Here is a 12,660-nt window from a genome sequence, read left to right as displayed (position 1 = left end):
CTAAACTAATAACCAAAGAACGTTTTAGTACTTGCATTGTCAAATCTGTATTATTTTCCTTTAAAGTAAACAAAAAAAAATCCCTATCTGTTACATCTTTAATAGTGGCCTATCTACCAGCAGACCCCTCCACACGCACACACACATCAACACACACACACACATCATGTATTCCCACTTCTCTCCCGGCCTTTTTTTTTTCTCTCTTCAATTGACACTTCTTTCCTTATCAAGTTCTATATGCCAGGGTTAACTCTTTCTCTCCGTAATTATTTACCACATTCTGGTGGAATCCATGCTGGTATCGTCAGTTAGGAGAGAAAGAGTTAATTATCATGCATGTGTGTATCTATTAGACGTCATGAAATAGCACAAAGTTCACTATAGATGTATAACGTTTTAATGAAGAACAACAATAAAGGTTGTTTTTTTTTCCTTGTATGTGTCTGGATAATAAAAAAAATGCGAATTGCTTTACAAGAGGACAAACTGAAACCAAACTTTACAGCGCTAGTTTAAAGAATGTGGGTCACTTCTGCTCGCCTGTGTACTCGCTAGGTTAGAACAATATAGAGTCATTTTAGTGTTTAAATTGACTAAGCTATAATAAGTTCCTAAATTTAAAAAAAAAAGAGGGTTGGGGGGGGGGGCTTGAAATGGAAGGGAAAAACTTTGGACGTTAACCCCACCCCCACCCCCACATTGATCCCCGCATGTACAAGTTTGTTACAGTTTAGCATTAACAGTTAACCATTGCCGTTACGTTGTCGTCTAAGTATTGACAAAAATAAATAAATAATTACCTAGAGCCACATAGTAATAGAATTATAAATCTGCATAAAATATTCAAAAGGTATCTTTTTTCCCCCATCAGGCAGCAGATTCGGTTAGTAAGGAGAAAAAAAAACCTTTGACCCAATGGAGTTCAGCATTCTGGAAACCCCCTTCTAAAAATAGAAATGACGTTTTAAAACGATTCACCGGTTGCGCTTCTAGATTGAAAAATAATGAAAGTAAAGCATAAAACTATGTAAATTATGCGAATTCTTATCAAAAACAAATATATTTATACAATTACATCATAAGATTGCATTTAAAAGCCATAAATCATACTAGTCTAGTCCCAAACAAGCCACTGATCGAGGCAGTACTTTAAAAGAAAAAAACCTGACCTAGTTTCTCGCTACAGCCAATGGCATGCGCCTGTGACGTCATGCGAGGTCGTCCAGCCTGCGTGTTGAAACTTGCCTTGTTTTTTATTAGAGCGAACATCGCGGCCTTTTAAATGCTCGGCTTTTCATAGAATTCTGGGGATAATAAGACATCTTTAAGCGTTCAGGAGTATATCTCCAGGTTCGTACTATTATTTATGAATTTTACGTAATTTTCATAAAATTCTTATACCGCGTTTACATCATTTTTTTGTTTTTTAAGCGTGAGTGCTAGAGCTAGGATCGTTGAATAGCGCGCTCTCATTATGATAAATATCTAAGTAGGCTATTTTTTTTTTTTATCTACGTTTGCAGTTGTCGGAGTTTTATTAATTTGTTATTATTAACGGGATGTTTTTAGTGCTTTGTTTTATGCATACATTATAATATATAGATGGGGAATGAACATTTTGTGACCGCAGGAATGAGGCACTTTTTTTTTTTTTTTTAAATCTGGCTCTTGATTGGTGTGAGTTACGCTGCCTTATAGATCTTCTCTCCCCTTCACTTTGTCCATTTCGACCAGTAGATTTTGGTGTCGCGAGGACTGTCCGTGTGTGTGTGTGTGTGGGTGCGTGCGTGTACACTGGCACGAGCGAGCGCCTTTTTTTTTTTTTAATTATCGTGGTCATTATTTGTGTTAATCTACTAGGATGGGCCATCCATAGCATAGTTCGTTGTAACATATTTATGCATTGGAGCAGATAGAGAAGGCTGCCTTTATAATGCCCCATCCAACATAATAACATAGCTATACCTTAAAACTTTGCAAACTTTAAAATGCCCCCCCCCCTTTAAAGTGCAATTAGATCTATACCTTGTGGGAAGTCTAAAAAAAAAAAATAAGTAAGCGTGCTTTTCGTATCTGAATAATTAATTATGCTTTTTTTTTCATTAATAAATTATTAGCATGCTCAATTAGTAGACCATAGAATAGTGATTCTTAAGTGTTTAAATAGGGGGTGGGGAGAAATGTACTATTTACCACCTTGTAAGCCTAATCTTTTTTTTTCTTGTGGGATGGAGCTCACTTTTTTTTTTTTGGGGGGGGGGGGGGGGGCTTTGTAAATGCATAGTTTATAAACTAACATATCGGTAAATAAGCAACTTTTACAGATATTTTTTTATAAGTTCCATTCTATACCAAACCTACCACAAGACGACAGGGCAGGCCGATATGTCAGCTGGCAGGGCAGGCCGATATGTCATCTGGCAGGGCAGGCCGATATGTCATCTGGCAGGCCAGGCCGATATGTCAGCTGGCAGGTCAGGCCGATATGTCAGCTGGCAGGGCAGGCCGATATGTCATCTGGCAGGGCAGGCCGATATGTCAGCTGGCAGGGCAGGCCGATATGTCATCTGGCAGGGCAGGCCGATATGTCAGCTGGCAGGACAGGCCGATATGTCAGCTGGCAGGGCAGGCCGATATGTCATCTGGCAGGGCAGGCCGATATGTCATCTGGCAGGGCAGGCCGATATGTCAGCTGGCAGGGCAGGCCGATATGTCAGCTGGCAGGGCAGGCCGATATGTCATCTGGCAGGGCAGGCCGATATGTCAGCTGGCAGGGCAGGCCGATATGTCATCTGGCAGGGCAGGCCGATATGTCAGCTGGCAGGGCAGGCCGATATGTCATCTGGCAGGGCAGGCCGATATGTCAGCTGGCAGGGCAGGCCGATATGTCATCTGGCAGGGCAGGCCGATATGTCAGCTGGCAGGGCAGGCCGATATGTCAGCTAGCAGGGCAGGCCGATATGTCAGCTGACATGGTAGCCCTGACCAATATTTCAGCAGGCAGGGCAGGCCGATATGTCAGCGGGCAGGGTTTGAACTCTAGAGCGTCATGTCTACACTCCGAATCGCATACCCTTAGACCAGGCAGCCGTATGTAAATAGTACATGAATTAGTTGTACAAAGGAGCACATTGTTCAGTACTGACATGTGTGTAGTAGAGTAAACACAAGCACATGTGTAATCGAATACACACTAAACACACGTGTAAGAGAATACATGATGTTACTTCAATCTCAGCTGACGATCAGACTCCAGAGGTTCAGTAAAATCAGGTCAACCTGGTCCAGTGCGTTTCATCATTAAGCTTAATCCGTTTGTGTCTGGCCCATATAATACGTTACAGGTAGTATATCTCCCTTTCTCTTCCCTGCCTCTCTCTCTCTCTCTCTCTATCTATCTATCTCTCTCTCTCTTTGCAAAAAACTATTTTTCGTAGAGAGCCCTCTGTTTTGCATTGTCAGTCATATGTCATGACTTAGGCTGTCAAGACCTGGCGTATGTTCCATGTACTGTTATCTACTTAGTCCAACAGATCGTGTCTGTATGTGTAAACATTAGGTCAGAGGTCAATCCTGTTAGGCCCTAAAGGGGGTGGGGAACCGTTTTCTTTACTTTAAAGAATTATTATCTATACAAACTATTTTTGAAAATCTTAATAATTACACACACACACACACACACAAATGCGAATTAAAAAAAAAAAAAAGCTCAGAACATTCTAGCTGGTTTTCAAAAATGGGATGAAAAAAAAACTGAAATAAACGAAATTACTCTATATTCGTATCAAATTATATTTTTAAAAAGATGCTATTTAAAGATCTATTAAGGTAAATCCGTTCACATAACTATTACGCAATGCCGTATGCATTATAATTGGGTCATAATGACAAATCCTTGAACGTGACGTAGCCCAGGGTTCCGCATCAAGGATCAGCCGTATATTTCATCTTACCTATAAGTAGATCTACCTGGCTCCCCTACCTTGCTTTTCTCCCCTCCCCCACCCTGGCTTACTCAGCAGTCACCAGGTAAACTTTGCTGACTGTTATTTTGGTAAAGCCCAATCTACCTGTCTTTGTAATGGGGAATCAGTTAAAAGCGGTTCTAAACGTGTTGTCCCGGACACCGTTCTCCACCTCCGGATAACCAATTATTTATATATATGTATAATATGTTCAAATATTATGGTTTAAATCTAAACGTTGACCTACATACATATTAACAATTGAAAATGTAATTGTTTGCATGTCATAAAATGTGCAATTTATCCCCAAATTGAGCAAATTAATACTATCGTAAAATTATTCAATAAAAATGAAACAGTATTTTATGTTTTTATTCTGACTTTGAAATAGTTACACTGACTTCTGATTGCAGAGCCTCTATTGCTTGCATTGTATTGACACAATGTTTCTCAAACTGTTGTTTATGACAGTCTTTTGTTTCGTAAGAACTGTATGGAACACGTGGCTCTTGTTGCGATGCTTGTATACCGTAAGTGAGAACCACTGTAGAAGTAGATTCTTTTAAATCTATACTTGTCAGAAGTGAGGATCTCTGTAGAAGAAGATTCTTTTAAATTTGTACTTGTCAGAAATGAGGACCCCTGTAGAAGAAGATATTTTTAAATGTGTGCTTGTCAGAAGTGAGGACCGCTGTAGATTGAAGAAGAAGATTCTTTTAAATTTGTACTTGTCAGAAGTGAGGACCCCCTGTACATTGTAGAAGAAGATTCTTTTAAATTTGTACTTGTCAGAAGTGAGGACCCCCTGTACATTGTAGAAGAAGATTCTTTTAAATTTGTACTTGTCAGAAGTGAGGACCCCTGTACATTGTAGAAGAAGATTCTTTTAAATTTGTACTTGTCAGAAGTGAGGACCGCTGTAGAAGAAGATTCTTTTAAATTTGTACTTGTCAGAAGTGAGGACCGCTGTAGAAGAAGATTCTTTTAAATTTGTACTTGTCAGAAGTGAGGACCGCTGTAGAAGAAGATTCTTTTGAATGTGTACTTGTCAGAAGTGAGGACCGCTGTAGTAATTTTTTTTTTTAATGATTGCATCTGTAGAAACTAGGTCAGATTCATTGCTGGGTTGCCAGTAGACTTGACATATAGATAGATTTAGTTAAAGATAGCTGTGCACAAGTATAAGCGAAGGTTCAAATCCTAAAGGACATGTAACCATAACACTCATTTTTTTTTTACCACTCATTTAACCCGCTCGAGTGAAAAGCAAAATCTAGTATTCGATATATAAAATAAAGGAAGACCATGTGTAACAAAACCTTTCATAACGTTGTTAAGTTTTAGGTGGAGTAAATTTTGAATAAAAATTCAAAATGTTTTACACATCCGAAACATTTAAAATTTTTTACATTTTAGAACCTCTACCATAACCGCTTTTGGTTTGGATAATTGAAAAGTTCTTCAGATAAATGCTTAGAAAATTACACACGGCATTATATTTATAGGTCTGTGAAATTACTATTTAAAAAGTACCACTCATATGTTGGGCAAGAAAAACTCCAGTTCTTTGTACTATCTAGGTAGAATTTTTTTTTCCATTTGACTACACATTAGTTATACCTAAATTATAACATACTTTTTTAAAAATTAGTTGTCCTGTACTATCTAGGTAGAATTTTTTCTCCATTTGACTACACATTAGTTATACCTAAATTATAACATACTTTTTTAAAAATTAGTTGTCCTGTACTATCTAGGTAGAATTTTTTTTCCATTTGACTACACATTAGTTATACATAAATTACAACATACTTTTTTAAAAATTAGTTGTCCTGTACTATCTAGGTAGAGTTTTTTTTCCATTTGACTACACATTAGTTATACCTAAATTATAACATACTTATTTAAAAATTAGTTGTCCTCTACTATCTAGGTAGAATTTTTTTCCCATTTGACTACACATTAGTTATACCTAAATTATAACATACTTATTTAAAAATGAGTTGTCCCTTCTAGTTTTGCAACACTAAATATACATATGGTAGATCATTTTCATTTATTTCATAGAAGCTTACAATGAAAGTTACAAGGATTCTTATTTTGTTTTTTTATGTACAGTGTTAGTGACACATTTGAGCAAAGTCACTATCTTAGAAAAGCACTAAGCAATTCAAAACTTTGAGAGATAGAAAGAGAAAGAAAGAGAGAGAGAGAGAGTAGAAAGAAAGACGGAAAGAGAGAGAAAGAGAGTAAGTGAAAGAGAGAGAGATGTGGATACATCTATCGAAGACTAAAAACATCGATGCCAAACAAAATATAAATATTTTTTGTTCATGCCACACAGCTCTAACCTAACACACATAATTCAAGGGAGAGAAGAAGCAAGGGGGAGTAAATCTAATTATCCAACTACAATCCAATTAATTTCGTTAGCTGCTAGCCAGGACACTTTCAATTCCTCACTTTGACAATATCTTGTTTTTCCTGACTCAATGCAAGACTATAAGATTTAGCCTTTATCATCTACTCATCAATTATGTCCCTGTCACGTCCCTAGTGACACCTCACTGTTCACAAACTGAGGACAGTGTACCTATCTCGAATCAGGTCACGCGTACCCACGCTTAAATGCCAGAAAGACGCTGATTGATACTTAGTTTAAGGCTACAGCAGGGAAACATAATTAACGTAGGTTAAATTACAAAAAAAATTAAAAGGAAAATTAAATGCAAACGTGTCAAGGAGTCAAGGATGGGTATTGAGATGTCACGGTTCTTTATTCTAAGGAAAGATATAAAAGGAGGAGTGTTAGCTTGGGACGGGAGGGAGAGAGAGAGAGAGGGAGGGAGAGAGAGAGCTAGAAAGTTAGACTTAGAAGTCGCTAGTTTTAAAAGTAAATAGTTACTCATTTTATTGATCATTTGTACTGTATCCTGTATCTGCTTTATATATCTACTGTACATACATTTATTCTTTCAAGTTCAAGTTTAAAATAATTAAAAACTCTAGAAAAGCATACCAACAGTTTGTTACTTCATTGAGTATATATATAATTAAATATATATATATATATATATAATTATAGTGCACACTTAAAATGATTACTTATATTTATAGAAGAAGAAGAAGAGCTTAAAAAGTATTAGTACATTAGAATCTTATGGATGGCTTTTTAAAACCAATAGCCTTTCAAATATATATTGTACTGTTATACTTTATATATAGAGAGAGGGAGTGAGGAAGGGAGGAGACCTTCCTCAGTGTCAACCATTTTAAATCTCTCTACTAAAACAAGATAACCTGTTGCCATGGTAACAAAAAAAAAAACACACACACACACAGACAAAAAAACCCAACTAAAGCTAACAAGCTCCACCTCATCCCGCAACAACCTGGCCACAAAACAAACTGAGGGAGGGAGAGAGAGAGAGAGAGAAAGAGGGAGGGAGAGAGAGAGAGGGAAAGAGAGAGAGAAAGAGATAGAGGGAGGGAGAGGGAGGGAGAGATGAGAAAAACAAAAAAAAAAGTTGCATATTTTTGGAATATCTCTTATCTCTTCGTCTCTCTACATTTAAATCAGCCAATAGAAACTCTGTCACACGACCCACGTGATCACACGATGCGCCTAGTCTAGTTTGTTTTGTCTCTGTCAATTGAGTTAATTTTTTTCATGCACGTAAACACATGTCTATTAGGTGGGGGGGGGGGTAGGAAACTAACAAGAAAAAAAAAGGGGGGTTTGGGGGGGATGCTTAGTTGCGCGAGCCTGTGACTTGCTGGTATTGAACCTCGAGCAGCCAATGAAAAAGTCTCGAGTCATGTGACATCTTCAGACAACTGTTGCCGCTCAGTAGCCTTGGTGTATTCTGAGCGCGACAATTTGCTGTGTGAGCATGGTAGAAAAAAAAACACATATTTCTAGGAGGGAGTTTGTCCAGTTCCAGAACTTTCTCTTTATGTCAGTACATCCACGTATTTGTGTAGATTAGCAAACAACTCGCAGTGGCATTTTTTCTCTAAACAGGATAGACCGAAACACGCAGGTAAATGTTGGGTTCATAAAGAGAATCTGTATAGAAACTCCAGATAACAGATTAACATAATGGCTAAGTCATAGTGATTCATTGATCTAGGAATATATCAGTAAAAGTTAACCTGTCGTTGATTCAGTCTTATAATATCTTATGTAACAATGTAAGAATATAATATTTTAAAATATAACTTTTATCCTGTTTCTTTTCATTCAGTAAAAATCCGATATTTTAAATATGTAAAAAAAAATAATAAATCCAAAACGAATTCCTATTAAGAAAAGAAAATTCTACGACCTGTTAAGCGTTTTTAAATCAGCATTCAGAATATCAATATTTTTATATCAGAATATTTTCAATTCACGCTCCGCATCCAGAAAAATGTTTCTGTATGCATTCTCTTGTGTTCCAGCCTTTCGTATTGTGTATGTAGGTGCGTGTTTGTGTGTACATTATGTTAAAATTATGTACAATAATGCTAATACATAATTTTTTTTTGTGGAGCGAAATATATTTGGAAAAAAAATTTATTGTCTTTTTTTTTACAAAGCTTATATCAATTCGTTTCGTCTGGCACACATTTCTTCCACCTCCCACCCTGACTCTGGGATCCCTAAACAATTACACAATTATTCATTGTCCCTAAACAATTATTAATCAGTTTTTAAAAAAGGCCAATAAATTTATTAATCATTGGTAGTAGTTAATTTTGTTTGATTTATTAAAAGGAAAATACATCTTTTAGTATTGAGATATATGGCAGGAAATGTGCAGTTTTTTCCCCTTTATAAGCATTGTATTTTTTAAAAGAATTTATTTATATTTTGCTACAATATAACTCACTTTAGCGAACCGAAAAATGCGTTCGTAACGATACTACAAAAATATTTGCATCTTTTGAAATTTCTTTGAAATAATTGTGATAAAAGGCGAAATAAAGGTTACTTTAAAAAAAAGGGAAATAATGCAATATATAACACTCAACACCGAACAGCATCCCCTTAATTGTATTAAGATTTGGCTTGTTGTTTCCCTTAAATTTATTGAGTTATGCCCCCTGAATTTTTTTTTAAAAAAGCTTTGTTTTTCATTTTATGTATGTCATTGATGTTCGTCATGAGGCTAATGACTATCACTAAAATAATAATTCTCACGAAAATAATTTCTATTATAAGTAATGTCTATTTTTAGAATAATGCGAATTGTGAATACAATGCATATTACGAAAATTATATCCATAATGAAGATAATGCGTATCATGAAAATACTAATTATCGTGATGAGGGTATTGATATCATGTAGAGGATGATTATTGTAAAGTTAAAGTCTATCTCAAGAACAATGACCACCATAAAGATAATGCCTAACATAATTATTTCAAGTCAGTACTGAAACATAGGCTAGTGGACCGCGTCGAACCCCCCCCCCCCCCCCTCTCATGAAAACATTTAATTAAAAAGTATTACATAATTAAATGTTCACTTGTTGGTAAAGTGTGCACATTCTTTTGAGAGCATGTATCAAGCACAATTTGAAATGTGAACTACATGTAGTAACCTTCTTCCCTCCCACAGTAGGGAGTAATAAGAATTCTATTTACATCCTGCTCGTAAACGGTAATATGCAATTACATTTTTGTAAAGGTGACGTTAACAAGTCATGCAAGGAGACTCTACACGAAGTTAAGAACAAATATAAATAAATATTTTTTTGTTTCATTTTTGTCATTTTAAATTCCCAGTTTTACTTTTGTTTATTGGGTCTACCATTTTTTTTTAAAATCTTTTTTCTGTCTAATTACGTCCCCTAACTACAGACCTTGTACTTAAAGATTAGGGGCCGTGGACATTTTTCTCAATTTCTATTTCGACATTGTAATTAGCTCAGAAATCTATATTAAAATGTGAAATTAAACAATTCTTGTATTAAAAAATTAAACAATCTTAGAATTATCTTTATTTATAATTAAACAATTGAATAAAAATGTATGTTTTACAATTATTTCAAATTTTAATAAGCTATTATGAACATGATATTAGGAAGTAGAAAAAAAAATGTCCGTAACCTTCGTTTGCTCAGCATAGGGCATAGGCATACCTACTTGACTAATAAATAAATAAATAAGGTTAAAGGTAAAGTGTAATATTGTTTCAGCTTCTAACATCATACTTCATTTTAAATTGCTGCACCATAAAGATTTATTTATCTTGATACCGTATAAACATTTGTTGGTCTTTAAAGGACAAATACAGAAAAAGATTGCATGATTTCTACACAAATTGAAATATTACTAACGTTGAAGACCACATTTATGTCATATTAATCTTGAATTAAATTTTATTATGACTTTCAATTGAATAATGTCCCACCCCATTGAAAACATACAAAATATAAGAACCACACGTATTTCTTCACCCTATCAGAGCATGGAACGGGCTGCCTGAATCAGCCAACATAACCAAATGACTTAGTAGAGTTTAAGTGTCTAATTTGCATGCACGACTAAATTAACACGTGGATACGCGTTGGACGTCATTATCTTATCTTTTGAAGGCACGTCTGTAACCTTTTAAGATTTACAACGAGAAAACAAAAATAGGTTTGGAATATTTTATTTTACTTTTTAATCTAGATCACTATAATAAAACACGTTTTTTTCTTTTTCTTTACGGAAGAAATAGATGAAAGTTAAGGACGACTTCCATCCATCCTATTGGCGCTACCATGGTGGGACTTGACCTGCTTCAATACACTCTTTCCTTTCAGAACCCTCCTGAGCTTTTCTAATGATACCGGTAGCTTAGTGAATGAAATTGTGTACATATGTTACTTATTTTTAGTTTTTAATTTAGAAACAAGAAACATAAAAGAAGTTTAAAAAAAAAACTTTATTGGTCTACTTTGAAAGTGATTATTTTGCTTTTAATAACTAATGAATGATAGATTATTTTTAAAAAATGGAACATTCTTTACCACGCCCCAAATCCCCCCCCCTCTCCCCCCCCCCCCACCCGGAAAAGGCTCCTGGTTAAACGAATGTATAAATCTCTTTAAGTATAAAAAAAATAATTCTACAGACCCATACTGAGAAGACGATGCGCAAAATGAAACGTCAATTCATTCCAATCATGAATCATGAATGCATGCGGGAATACCCTCTGACGTAAGTCTGCTCAAGATATTGAGTTCCCTGTACCCCAGACCAAATTGAACGTTCACATTATTATCGTCCAAAAAGACCAGAGTTTTCCCCATGCGGCAGATATAAGCTGAAAGTTTTTCTCAAAGATATACATAAACTGTCAAAATTCTAGGAAAATAGTTTGAGCCGTTTTCGAGATTTGTTTCCACCCAGGTTCTACCCTTGAATTTGCAAGCTTAATAGAGGATTTTTAAGTAATAGAATGCCCACACTTTCAAACTCTAGAAATCAGTTTCATAGAAACGTTGAATTAAGAATGTTAATTAGTGTATATAGTGTTTCAGAGATAGATGCGCGAAAAAAGTTACACCCTTCCATGCATTTCACTCCACCCCTTGTTACCTTTCCATTTTCACTGACCCCATTGCCCCTATGGTACATTTGCCCTCCAACCCATGTTACTTTTCCATTTTCACTGACCTCATTGCCCCTATGGTATGGTATATTTGCCCTACACCCTCACCCCTATTAGTAAAGTAAGCGAAGTGCCCCTTTCAGACCTTGCGATCAGTTGGGCACCTGAGATGAGCTCCATTTGGTGGCAAGACTGGAAGGATTGGTCCTCCTGTAGAGCCTTGGCTGTTAGGCGTAGTACCTAGGATCAGTGGGGCAGATAATGGTAAAGGTCATCTGTGTCTTTGGCTGACGATTAACAATGGTGTCATTTGGCTAGTTCAACGACCAACTGCCTTTCACTATCTGCAACTAATTTCAGTCGGGTGGACTCATGGGTGTCCTAAAATCTCCAGAATCCTCTCTCTTTTCTCTCTCTCTCTCTTTCTATCCCTCTCTGCGTTAATTTATATGATTTTTAAAAATTATCTTTCATGGGTAAAAAAAAAAATAAAAAAAATTAAATGTCCAGCAGCTCGTGGCTCCTCTTTATCAAGTAGACCAAGAATAGCTGTGCCATAAGCCGAGAGTTGGTTCCCTTTGTTGTATTTCCAATTCACATTTTAACTGTGACTTTTCCGATATTATCTGTTCAGATTTAATTTTATTTTTAGAGCGAATCTAACATCATGTGTATAGCGGGGAATGTTGACTATGTCTGAATCTTGAAATGGGAGATCTGTGGACGCGCTCGGGTCTCGCTTCAGTGGTTTAAATATAGAGGCCGTATCTAGCAGATAAACTACATTTTGATGGCATACTTCTGACGCCCAATGCGTTGCATTTGTTACTTAAGTTTATAGATATGTGTGATACTTTGATGACTCTGTGAGACACTCTACTAAAGGTAAACATTAGACAAAGCATTTATTAATACTAGTACATGTGCAAAGTGGGAGTATGTCCTTGGACTTTGTTTTTATGGACAGCCTATAATGTTCTTAGACTTTCCTTCTATAGTCATTGGCGCTGCCCTAGCTTATTATGTAAGCTGCACTATTTCATTATATATTATTTATATTCATTTCAAACTTGGTCTGTATGTAGACCTATAATATATTCTTAA

General features: G+C 35.9%; 1 protein-coding gene across 6 annotated transcripts in view; it reads left to right on the top strand.

Moving 5' to 3' along the window:
* The window catches only part of LOC106061796 (uncharacterized), a 77,875-nt gene that overhangs the window by 46,143 nt on the left and 19,072 nt on the right, over nucleotides 1–12,660 (top strand). Inside the window, exon 1 of one of the 6 annotated variants that reach the window (XM_056022951.1) lies at nucleotides 1,083–1,353. The exons of 2 other annotated variants lie outside the window; for them this stretch is intronic. The gene's annotated coding sequence lies outside the window, so the exon portion shown is untranslated. Of the gene's footprint in view, nucleotides 1–1,082; nucleotides 1,354–7,880; nucleotides 8,012–12,206; nucleotides 12,442–12,660 lie in introns of those variants that run through there. 3 more of the 6 variants (XM_056022953.1, XM_056022952.1, XM_056022950.1) reach the window with 3 other exon arrangements.

The sequence above is a fragment of the Biomphalaria glabrata genome, chromosome 3, assembly GCF_947242115.1.
Source record: "Biomphalaria glabrata chromosome 3, xgBioGlab47.1, whole genome shotgun sequence".
Taxonomy (NCBI): domain Eukaryota; kingdom Metazoa; phylum Mollusca; class Gastropoda; family Planorbidae; genus Biomphalaria; species Biomphalaria glabrata.
This window is presented reverse-complemented; position numbering and strand designations above follow the sequence as displayed.